This window comes from the organism of the source record quoted next, unplaced genomic scaffold (assembly GCF_019419815.1).
Source record: "Pyrus x bretschneideri cultivar Hongxiangsu unplaced genomic scaffold, Pyrus_bretschneideri_v1 Contig30, whole genome shotgun sequence".
Classification (NCBI taxonomy): domain Eukaryota; kingdom Viridiplantae; phylum Streptophyta; class Magnoliopsida; order Rosales; family Rosaceae; genus Pyrus; species Pyrus x bretschneideri.
In genome coordinates this window covers 1,004,119-1,016,533 of record NW_025999613.1, presented here as the reverse complement: position 1 = coordinate 1,016,533, position 12,415 = coordinate 1,004,119, and the positions used below count along the sequence as shown (strand labels likewise).

The following is a 12,415-nucleotide window of genomic DNA, read 5'->3' as shown; positions in this document are numbered from 1 at the left end:
CGTACTGTTACAACATTACCCACAATTGGTTTCTTGTCCTTGTCAGGGCAAAAGAATACTTCCCTATCTCTATCTATTTTTCTTGATAAAAAAAATCGAAGGGTTGGGACTTGGGATTGGGAGGTTAATTAGAGGAAACTACATATTGGTAAAAAAATTATTTAACAACCTATCTTCTTATTGTTTTCCATATAATTTCTTGCACTTCATAAATTTTTTTCCTTTCAATTTTGTCTTCTAAATTCTAATGCGTAAGCTGTGTTTTGTAGGTCTTCCATGCGTAAAAGTTGCATTGGAAACCTCGACATATTATGGTAAAATCAATGTTTGAAATATCCGGGGTATACTCGATATTTCCACGAAAATATTCAAAAATTCAAAGAACAATATGAATATCCATGATATTTCTGAAAATCAGTCAATTTCCTCAATATTTTCGATATTTTCAGGAAATATCCAGTGTTTGCAGACAATTTGCAAAAAGTTTGCAGAAAATATCCATAAGCCTATGCATTCTTTATTTTTTTTTAATTTCTTTCTTTATGGTATTAGTTTACTTCAATAAAACTTGTGTTGCTTTCATAACGAAAATTTCAATTAAGTTATGTATACACTACAAGAAAAAGGCCTTATTGCGACAGGTTTTTTGCATCAGATACCACGGCCGTCGCAAATAACACAAAATTGGGTGCTAGATGGTGTTAGTAACGTCGCAATTAAAGTCGCAAAAAGATTAGAAATAACAATTTGTCGTCTTCAACAAAGGGTTTGCCAACGACGGAATACAATTCAGGGCTCAAATTTTTATATACGCGCTCAATTTTTAGATGAAATAGCCCAGCGCACTTTTCCTTTTCCCTTCTATCCGAAAAAGAAAAATCTTTTTCTCTCCCTCAACCGTTTCTTTTCCCTATTCGACTAAAAGTATGGAGCTCCTCTCGCCCTAATCCATCCAATTAGAGATTCAATCGGAGATTCTGGAGCACAATCGGAGTTCTTGTAAGCCACTACAATCATCTCCATCTTCTCTCTTTTCTTATTCAATAACTTTTGCTAAGTGATTTCTAATAACCAATATAACAGAAATATAGTTAGAGGGGTATTATTATAAGTAGGTTATATGGCTATATAAGGGATTGTATAGCTATCATTTCCTCAAGTTCATTTGTATACATTTTATCCATTCAATCAATACAATCTCTCTGGTTTTCTCTCTATCATCTTCATTTTCCTTTGTACCAACTTTATATTTTGCAATGTAGTTAACATGGTATCAGAGCCACCAGGCTCACACCATGGATCCTGGTGGTCGATTCCTTTTCCCTTTTGCTTTTCATTAGTTTCTTTTTCTTTCTTTCTTCTTCATTTTTTTTCAGATTGAGATTATGACTATTGGTGGTGTGATCTTTACTGCTTCCGCTAGTTATCTGTGATTCCAGAGATGAATTGTTTATGGTTTTCAACTATATCGTCTAAGGTTTCAAAATCAAGTTTCATAGGCTTCTCATATCTCAGAGGGTTCGGATCTGGCAGCAGTAGCGGCGGTCTGTTCATCAGAAAGTCGCGGAGGAAGTGATGGATGAGTTCTTGATTGTTGGGTTTGAAGTGGAAACCGCACGGCACAAGGGAATGGTTGTCTATTAACACCAGAGAGAGAGATAGAGAGATGGAAACCCCGTTTCTTGATCTGTTTGTTAATGCTTGCCTTTGCGTTTTGATAGGACAAAAGCAAGAGAGCAAGAGTGATTATGTTGGTGTCTTGGTGCAAGATCAAGCTTCTGAATTCTTGGTGGTGTTCCCAGATCAACTCTCTGAATTATATTTTCTGTGGCTTTGATCAACGCTCTGCTCTCTTCTGTGGATGACATCTCAAAACTTTGCGCAGTCCATATGTTTGACAAAATGCACAACTCAAGATTTTTTTGTGCAGGTTATGTTTTCAGTTCATTTTCTCTGAATTCTGAACAATTAGAATGAATCTTTTCTGGGTTTTTTTTTGTGGTTGTTAATGGTTTCGTGAGCAGCTAGTATGCCTATCTCGACAACAGGTTCATCATTTTCACAAATCATCTTGAAAAATTATGAACGGTTGTTTATAATAAGGATGCTTCCGACGATTCTTGAGACATTGAGGACGGACCGACCAAAATTGGTTCCGATGCATTTACATACACAGAGTTTAAGCTAGGAATGATCCTGGATGAATCTACGCGCAAAACGATTCCGTTGAGCGGCATGGTTTGGCTTTGTATATTCCTGTCCTTCGGTGTTAGATGGTATTCTTCTCTTTCTGTGGAACTTTTGGGACCCTAGTGGAGTTTGGGCACATATGATCTATGAGGCTTGTGTGATTTGTGTTTATGTCGCAGCGTCCAGGTAGTGTTGAAGGCAACTCTGGCCTCGGCCGTGGTGGTATTGTGCAGGTTGATCTACAATTTCTGTGACTTGGACTCTCTATGATTTCGTTTTGTGTGAAGAATGAAGAAGGTTGTTTATACTGAGGAGTATTATATCTAAGATTTGTGTATTTTGAGAAAAGCAACGGAGTATCAATCTCCTAGTATAATTTTTTTTTTGTTGTTAAGTTTCATGTCAGGGAAGTGAAAAGGAGTGTCATTCTCCTTGGTTGATTTGGGTACTTGGAGTGTCATTCTCCTTGGAAGATTTAGTTTCTTGGAGTATCATTCTCCATAGTAGATATAGTTTCTTGGAGTGTCGTTCTCCTTGGTAGATTTAGTTTCTTGGAGTGTCATTCTCCTTGGAAGATTTAGTTTGGTAGATTTAGTTTCTTGGAGTGTCATTTTAGTTTCTTGGAGTGTCATTCTCCTTGGAAGATTTAGTTTGGTAGATTTAGTTTCTTGGAGTGTCATTCTCCTTGGTAGATTTAGTTTCTTGGAGTGCCATTCTCCAAGTATTCAGTGAGTTCTTGGTTGCATTCAAGGGAAATTCAAGAAGCACGTCACCAGTTTGCAGCAAATCAGAGGTTCCAAAAAGGGTCCAGTCACACAGTGCCTTAATGTCAACAACTCCAGACTATCATACACTGCTCCAAACTGCAAGAGATAGGGGTTGAAGCAGTGCAGACATCTTCGTTTCGTAGTTCCAGATCAGTCTCAAATACCTAGCTAGCTCAAACTTCACTTGGATCCTCCAAGTTTAGTTTGGGGGGGGGGGAATAATAACCGATATAACAGAAATATAGTTAGAGGGGTATTATTGTAAGTAGGTTATATGGCTATATAAGGGACTGTATAGCTATCATTTCCTCAAGTTCATTTGTATACATTTTATCCATTCAATCAATACAATCTCTCTGGTTTTCTCTCTATCATCTTCCTTTTCCTCTGTACCAACTTTATATTTTGCAATGTAGTTAACAATTTCTAGGGTTCCTCTCAAATCCGGAAGACCATTGTTTTTATTAATATTGGATTGATTTTTCTAATTCTTGTTAATATGTTTACCTGGAAAGATTATGTACTTGAGATCCCCTCTTTTCTTGTTTCCAATTTTTGTTGTCGTTTGCTTTCAAGTGAGTTTTGAGATATACAAGGATTTACTTTTCGTTTCAGTATGGGTGGTAACGGAATTTGATCTGGAACTCAGTAGATTTTGCTAAAATATATTTTTTAGTTAAATTCAGAGTTGTGTTTTTTTTAACTGGGTTTTAAGTTTTAGTAGAAACATGAACCACTTTTGGTGTAGCTAATGGGATTGTTTAGTTTTGGATTAGTTTGAAAATTGTTTAGCTTTTGCGTAGCTAATGGGACTTTGTTGTGTTGAATTAGTTTGAAAACTTGTAAAACTACAGGAAGTATGAGTTTGGTAAATTTAATGTCTTTGACTCTTTGTAGGGTACAATTTCCCACACTTTTTCATTCGGGATAAATCTGCATTGTTGGTGATTTTAGGAGTTTTAGCAATGTTTGTTGCCAGGACATTATGAAGTTTTGTTTCTGATAGATTCAGCAACATGCTTGGGATCTTTTTTGAGGTTGGAAATTAAGATTTTGAATCAGATGCAAGCTGTGGAAGTTTTTGTTAAGGTAGGATCAGTGTTGTAGTTCATATACTTTGGATTCACAACAGAGATCAGAACAGGGTGCTTAATACATATCTTGGTAATGAGTTTGAGAGTCATGACTCTTATGTCTAAGCATCCAAGGATTACATATGCAGACCTATACTAGGTGACTATAGTTCTGAATAATTTACTCAGCCGATTATATGAATTTAGCTATTAAATTATTTGCAAATGAAGACCTTGTACAAAGACCATCATAGGCTTTCCTAAAATACGTGGGAGATAGCATGGATTCTTTAATGAAGACAGCAATTAAGGGGCATGATTACTTGTATTTTCAGCTTGCTGGTGTGCTGCAGTTGAGTTCACTGCCCTGCCATTGCTTTTTTTCCAGGCAGGAAGGTATGTTGTGGCCACTGATCACTTATTTCAAGAACACATAGCTAGTTTCCATATCACTATTTTCAAGTTTTCATCTGTTTTTTGTACTTTTTCTTAGGATTCTAAAATTTCTCCTAAGGAAGGACGACTTCCAGGTGCTAAACGAGGTTTATTCGAGTACTTAATATATCTTCTTCAAGTTTTTTTTTTCCCTATTTTAATAGTTCTCATATGCTAGCATTTTAGTTGGATTATAATTCATAAATGTTATGCGTTTCAGTATTAGATATTTAGAAGTTTTTTTATTAGACTAGATTAGAAGTTCTCTAATAATGTCTCTATTAGTTTATACGTGCTTCTGTATCCTAGCTTTCTTAATTCATGCTTGCTTGTGTATCATTTTCAATTAAATTGTTTTGGTGATGAAGTTTTTTGTTGTTCATTAATAGAAGTTTAATTTCTTATCCGTGTGTTCTATCATTTGATAATAGGTGCACCATATTTTAGGGAAAAGTTCTATAGAATGGGGCTATCTGACAAGGATATTTTTGCACTATATGGGGGTGATACATTGGTAATTCTCCCTCCTTGCACTCTATGGGGGTGATACACTGGGGGTTGCTGAAACTTCCGACCTATGCAGCTTTAGTGGAGGATCCTAAGTTCCGTAAATATATTGATCTGTATGCAAAGGTAATTTGGGTTCAGGCTTGTTTCGGTTCTATTTTGCTGGTAAACAGTTGGATTATTTATCACTGCTAGTGCTAGATTATACTTACAGATTTACCGTGTTTGTTAATTTAGAGCTACTTTAATGTTGTTGGTTGGCACTAATTTTAACAAACAATCAAATGTGGCTCACCCATTTTCTAGTGGTGCATGATCTGATCAACTCTGACTTATGAATGTAATATGTTTTCCTGCATCAGTGACAAAATTTGTAATCTGTTTAGTTCCTTTGGGTTTTCATCTCATCTTGTTTTTCCAGCGCGTGCTGAGTGGTCTTTGTACAACTAGTACGATTAATACCCTATTATGAGATCCTGTTGGTGCTTTTGAGTTTTGACCATATTAAAATTCATCTAGTTATATCTGTTTTCTTCTTATTGATATGAAACTATGATTTTGGTAAAAAATTTTATACATTATTGATGGTTCCAAAAATGTCGCTTGTTGCAGGTTTTGGCTAAAGACTACATGATGCCATGGATGTATAATGTATAGGACCATTCAACTAACTTTAAGTAAAAGTGGAGCGTTGCTTTCGTAGTTTTGTTGGTACTTGTATATAATAATACATTGTATAATGATTTACATTAATTATAGTTCATTATTAATAACAATTCTTCATATCTAGCTTATAGATATTTACATAATTTATAGATTAGTCATTTTAATAATTATTTATTTCTAGTTTATAAAATTAAATAGAATAATTTATATCTGGTCAAATATGACGTCATATATATATTATTTACACCTGCCATTTATTATTAACGACGCTTCAGATAGTGTCGCAAATAGTACTTGCGACGGTTAGTTTGCGTCGTATATGGTGTCAAAACATTTGTGACATAGGTTTATTGCGACACGTCCATTATCGTCGTAAGGCCGTCGCTAAAAGCTTTTTACGATATTTTTAGCATTTTTTGCGACATTCCCTTTCCGTTGCAAAAGGCCCTTTTTTTGGTAGTGATATATTATTCTTTCTAGTGAAATGCTTTATTTTATTACTTGTCATTATAAGGAAGTTTTTCTTCTCACATATCACATACTTATTGTTTACACATTATCCAATTATTAAGTTTTTTATTCATACATGTGTTGTGGCTTCATTTGACATTTTCTAAAAAATAATTTTAAATTTCCATGTTTTTAAGCAAATTTCCATCATTTCCATCGAAGGCAATCGATATCAATATCGATATACAATATATACATTGATATTTCCACAAATTTGCTTATCGATATTTTCACCAATACCGAAATTTTAAACACTGGGTAAAACACAAGCATTTAACATTTCCAGTTTTTATGAATCTCATAGGATCATCCATGACATGTATACTTCTGGAAAAAAACTATGGCTTTTCTTATTTGCGAAGAGCTTAAGCGCGATGCTCATTGACAAGGATGTTTTCGATTATTTAGAGGAGCTTAGCATGTACAAGTAGCAACATACAAGAACTTTCCATTTGAATCCCACCTTGATCTGAGTAAGCAATAAATAGATAATATATATAAGATCGACCCTTGGGATTTTTGACAAAATGCTTAATGTAGACCGAATCATATTTAGATTTACTTGCAAAACAGGGTAGTAAGCGGTGTTAATCTAGGATATTTATTATGAATCAACAGAAGGAGAAAAACGTCATTAGAATGAGTGCTAGCTAATTGATAAAAGTATATAATGTGGATCAAATAGAAAGTAAAGTACTTTAAATCGCTATACTTGTTATTAAAATTGAAATGAATTAAAATTTTATAACCAAAATATAGTAACTTAGTAACCAATTTGTGATCTAACTCGGTACATATTGCTGCAGATAGCTGTCTTCCTGATTAATTAGACTGGAAAGACCCTCCAGCAAAAATAAAAAGTGCCAAGACCTTAAAGTCAAGCAGCCCCACTTGAGTTATATATACACTAAAATATAATATTTGGTTATATTAACAATAAAATGGATTTATTAAACATCCAAAAAAGAGTACCTCTGATTAGGTATGTACAAAGAAAAAGCTAATTAAATCATGCATCCAATGGCAATGGTAGCAAGGTGCTTGGAGAAACTTCTTGTGATTGCCAACCTAATAAAATAGATTTGTATATCTGACATGCATACATACATGCAAGCGAGCAAAATTAACTTATTAGTGAGATTCAGCTCGACGATCAACAACACAAGGGTTAAGGGTGGAAAGGAAAAAACCAAACTAGTCTCTACATGTTAAGAGACAGATGCACAATAGACAACAAGCTATATGCTATTTACTTCTTTAGGGTTTTGTCATTTATATCGACTTTAGTCTTGTTGCTGACTCATTTTTCCTGCAAACAATTAAATAAGAAAAAAAATATTTATATATATTGCATATAATGGGATTAATATATATATATATATATATATATATTGTATATAATGGGATTAATTAATTAATATATCCGCTTCTACCTCTTTAATTTTTATCAAGGTTATGATATCTTAGAGGTGTCTGGAATTGGGATATAATTCTCTATTTTTGTTGTCTAGTTAATGGCGTGTCTTGAATTTGGTCATATGCTACAGTTCACAACATCTTCTTGGAAGTAACTACATGTTTTTCTAATAGAGCAATAGAGAAGTTTATTGATCAAAACAAATACAAACATTACATGGGTACAATTCTCCAGTGATGTCTACCACACATGAACATCGAGGCACCAGTAAGACGGCAAACGCAACAGACTTAGTAACGGTGAGCACATAAAACCATTGCAAGAACAGTAAAGTCACAAACATCTTGCCTAAGCAATTAATTAACACAAAACCACTACGCGGGACAGCACAAAGCAAACAAAAGAGAGATATAATACTTGAGAGCAACTACAGTTCATATAACATTAGGGTAGGACGAATAAGTGATTTATATTAAGTTGAAATATGCCTACTAACTGCAGAGCTAGCATTTGAAGGCATGATTGCTTATTCTTTAACGGATATCAAAAGTCAACGAAAACTTAGCAATTTCACAGCGTTTGGTATGGTTCGTAAGACTTGGACTTGAAACTTTGTTCTTTGATCTGCTGTCAAGCCTTGCAGGTTGAAAGGCTGATTTATCTTCAAAGCGTATGCAAACATGATATTTTGTTTTATTTAGGGTTTTCACACGTACACACGTATACCCACCGTAGTTATGAGTTAATTACGAATATTGTGCATGTGAAAATAATCTGTTTTTCTTATGCTTTGGGAATTTGAACAAATTCTAGCTTGAAAAGGCTAGCATTTTTTTTGTTGCGGCTGTATGCTTTTTTTTTTTTTGGGTTCAAACCATATTTTCTTCGTGCCAAGTGTCAGATAGGTTTCAAAATACAGGATGATATAATATGATTTTTTATTTTTTTTACCACTGCAATACTACATGACATGCCGAAATGGTGTGACGAGTTTATATACATTTACATTGTTAGATTAGACTTTAATTTGGAATCTTTTTTGTGATTATAGCATGTAATATGTGAATGTAATTCTAACCTAAATAGGGATTAACATAACCCTATATATATTGTAATATTTTCATAGATCAATACAAGAAGTCATAATTCCACGTACATAAATTTATCTCACTTGCGTTAATGTATATCGACATAATACCACAGGATATGATAATGTGGTGCGAGGAGTTTATATAAAATACACGAATCTGTCGGGCTGGCTCCAATGTCATAAACACAACAATTTTGAAGCCAAAGAAAAATAAAGTTACAGATGATCATTAAGGTGGTGTTAGTAGTACAAACTGTGCAATGTAATTGAAGTCAGCACATCGGAAAAGAAAATCGTGTCAGAAAAATCAGAATATTAATTCTTGTGGAAGGAGGAAGGCACAAAGCCCCAAAGGAAATGGAATCTGTAATTTTTCTGCAAACAAAAAAGCACAAAGGAAACCTAAAAAATTGAAGTTACAAAATAAGGGTTGCAAGGCATGTTTTTGGAGTCGTGTCTCTATAACTACTACGAGAAATGCGCCTTATCCTAGAAATGTTTTAATGCCAACCGTAGTGCAAAATTGAAATGGACTACAAATCTCAATCCTTGAGAATTACAAGTGGCTTTCTCACTTGAAAGCTTGAAATAAACATACCGTGTATATATAGAGAGAAACCCTTCAAAACTATCTGTCAAAGAAAACATAAATTAATGAAGAAAAACTTGGATTTGGGTTGACATTCCCAAGTTCTATATGCAATGCAATGAAATGAATCATTGTATATTGTCTGTAAATGTCAAACATTTTAAATCATATCATATATATAGAACATTTTTGTTGTTTTATCAACAGAATTGTGTTTACGTCTATTTATGTTACAGTTATATAACTAAACTGTTTTTTTCAATAAATTTATACGCGGTTGATCTTCTAGTTGAAGGAAGGATGACTTAAAAAACGATTGGTTTCTCATATCAGGTAGTCTACTAAGTTATTTAGAAAATCAAAATCATTAGTCACTAGTAGAAAAAACACTTTGCGTGACGTAGGTACTTTCGTCGCGCAAAGTCAAAAATCGTTGCCTGAAAAATAGCATAACGAAACCTCCGTTGTGCGCTAACCGTCGCGCCAAGGCAATGACAGTAAGGTTTGCGCAACGAAGGAGTAATTGCGCGACACAGGTATCTCTATCGTGCAAAGCAGTTTTGTGCGACGCATTTTACTTCTTCGTCGTGCAAACACTTGGTTTTTTTTTTTTGGCAAAAATATTTTTTATTTAATTTTTAATAAATATTGTAATTAAATTCTAAAAAATAATTAATAAACCAAGAAAAAGTATTTAATTATAAAATATATGAAAATGTACATACAAGATGTCCGAACAAAAAAATAAAAAACTACAACAACTAGTCTTCTAGGTTTGATACATTAGGCTACTGGGTATAGGCTGGGCGAAGTGGCTAGAAGGTCGAAGGTGGAGCAAGATCAGGTGTTGGCATCGGGATTTGGAGGTTGGACATCTGTAAGGCTCGTAAGATCATGCTCATCTTCTTGTCCTGGGCTGAAAACTGGGCTGCAATCTAGGCTTTCCGAGCATCCTGGGCTGCTTCCTGGGCCGCACTGAGCTGCTGAACTGACACTAATGACGTCAATGATGCGGGCACCTGGGATGCCTTAGGAGTAGCTTCAGTAAGGGGTGTAGGCTCCCCAATCAATGGAGCACTCACAGCTGAAGTAGTAGGTGCTGAAAATGCGGGAGGAGCATTGGTCACACCCCGACGACAAGTGATCAACTGTGACATCTATACAATTTTTGAACCATAAAAATATAACATTAGAAACTAATTCTTTCTTACATTTGAAACTAATCAATTAGCAAGAAAAGTAATATCATATCCTTTCTTGCATTTGTTCACATATATATAAAGCAGTATTGCATACTAATTCAAAAGTAGTTTTGGTTGATCAACTCCAAACACATGGTTTACTTGAAATAGCTGAAACAATAAATATAATCAAGGCAAGGCAGCTATACTATACACAGAAGCTCAACGAAACTAATACAATTAACATGAATTAAGCAACTGCAATGTTGTGTTGTGTTGACCGACTGAACTGATCAAGGACAACTTTTCCAACACCCATTGATTTATTCAACTCAAACTAGTCTGTATAAAAATATTTTTAAAAATTAAAATAAAAAAAACCCAACAGAATACCCACAAGGATAGTGGATGTCATTTCAAAAACTATATAACAAATTACCTGAATAATCTCGTCATTTTTTTTCTTCTTGTTTGGTCTCCAACACTCCAAGTCTCCAATCAAAGTGAGAAACGTTAGTTCATAAAATCGATATTTCCAAGAGGCAACAAGATCTGTGTTTTCTTATCTGGTGCTATGTCTACATATATATACACACGCATGTAGAAAACAAGAGGGTTTCATTTAACATAAAAAAAATGAAGACAAATCTCATGACTAAGTTATTGAATTCTATTTCGAAAATAATTGATGAACAATAAACACCATAAATAAATCAAAAATCTTAATAGGCTAAATCTACAAAGAAATTACACAGAAAATAATCATAAATTTAAAAAATTTAAAACGAAAACCCAATGTAAACAGGGTTGTGGCTGTATTCATCTTCTTTCTCTTAATTATATACTTTCCTGTATTCATCAATTTTTCTATTTTAATCGTAATTCCCATTAAAATGCAAACAGAGCTTTCCAATACAAATAGAGAAATTAAGGTGGGCTTGCTGTGATGAGAAATTAAGATGCGAAATTAAATAATTTACCTCGGAATCACTGTGGGCTGTGACGGCTGTCGACGGTGAAGCCAGCGAGTGCTCGAGGGTGAAAAGGTTTGAGTCTTTGAGATGTGCTGCAGACTGCAGTGGGTGCTGCAGACTACAATTGGGGCTCCAAAGGCTGCGAGGCTGCGGCTGCGGGGTTGCGAGAGTGGAGTGGTGAGTGGTCGTCTCTGAAGGGAAGAATGAGAACACCTAGCCTAGGGCTATACAAAACAAAAAGCGCCCATTTTTTCCAATCGGAAAAAATTTTGAGCCCATTTTTTTCTAATTAAACCGCCACAATTTTAACAAATTGCGCGACACAGGTATGCATTACGAGGTCGCGCTAACACTTTTTGCGTGATGTCATGGTATGACTTCATACAAATTATATTAAAAAAAAAATTATAAAATTTACTGAAAATGTGACTTTACTCATTTCAAATTCATTTATTTTTTAACATAAAACACAATAATATATTTTTCTAACAAAAACTCGATCTGAATTACAATAATAAATTTAAAGCTACTTAATAAATATATATACTATTCAATTTCTTAAGTGTTATACGTACAAAATAAATAAATTTAAAGCTAGCTAAGAAATATATATACCATTGAACTTGATGGGATACGCATTCTACGAAACTAGTTTCAACGATCAAACCGTCAAACTTGTTTGTATATACTTCGAGATCGCATACACCAAAAATCATAAAAAACAATCATTCAGAGATCAAGTAACGGGACAAAATTTTTTGAGGTTATAAATGAAAAATCATCATTTAACGGTTATTTTAACTTTGAACTTGATGATTTTTTACAGCTACACTTCTTGACTCTATATGAATACAATGAATAAACTCAATCTTCAATTTAAAATATTTGCACTAGTAGATACCATAAAATCTTATGTTATACTTAATGAAAGTATAAATAAACTTTTAAGTGTTAGTGAATTTATTGTTTTCATGGGATACGCATTCTACGAAGCTAATTTCAACGATTCAACCGTC

General features: G+C 34.0%; 1 long non-coding RNA gene across 1 annotated transcript; it reads right to left on the bottom strand.

Annotated features, from left to right (window-relative positions):
- Positions 1-9,920: 9,920 nt before the first annotated feature.
- On the bottom strand, positions 9,921-11,676 carry LOC125479986. The gene is made up of 3 exons (XR_007260404.1): positions 11,406-11,676; positions 10,865-10,917; positions 9,921-10,401 (listed from the first exon to the last, which is right to left on the bottom strand). It is a non-coding gene; the product is annotated as an uncharacterized LOC125479986 (long non-coding RNA).
- Positions 11,677-12,415: the final 739 nt, after the last annotated feature.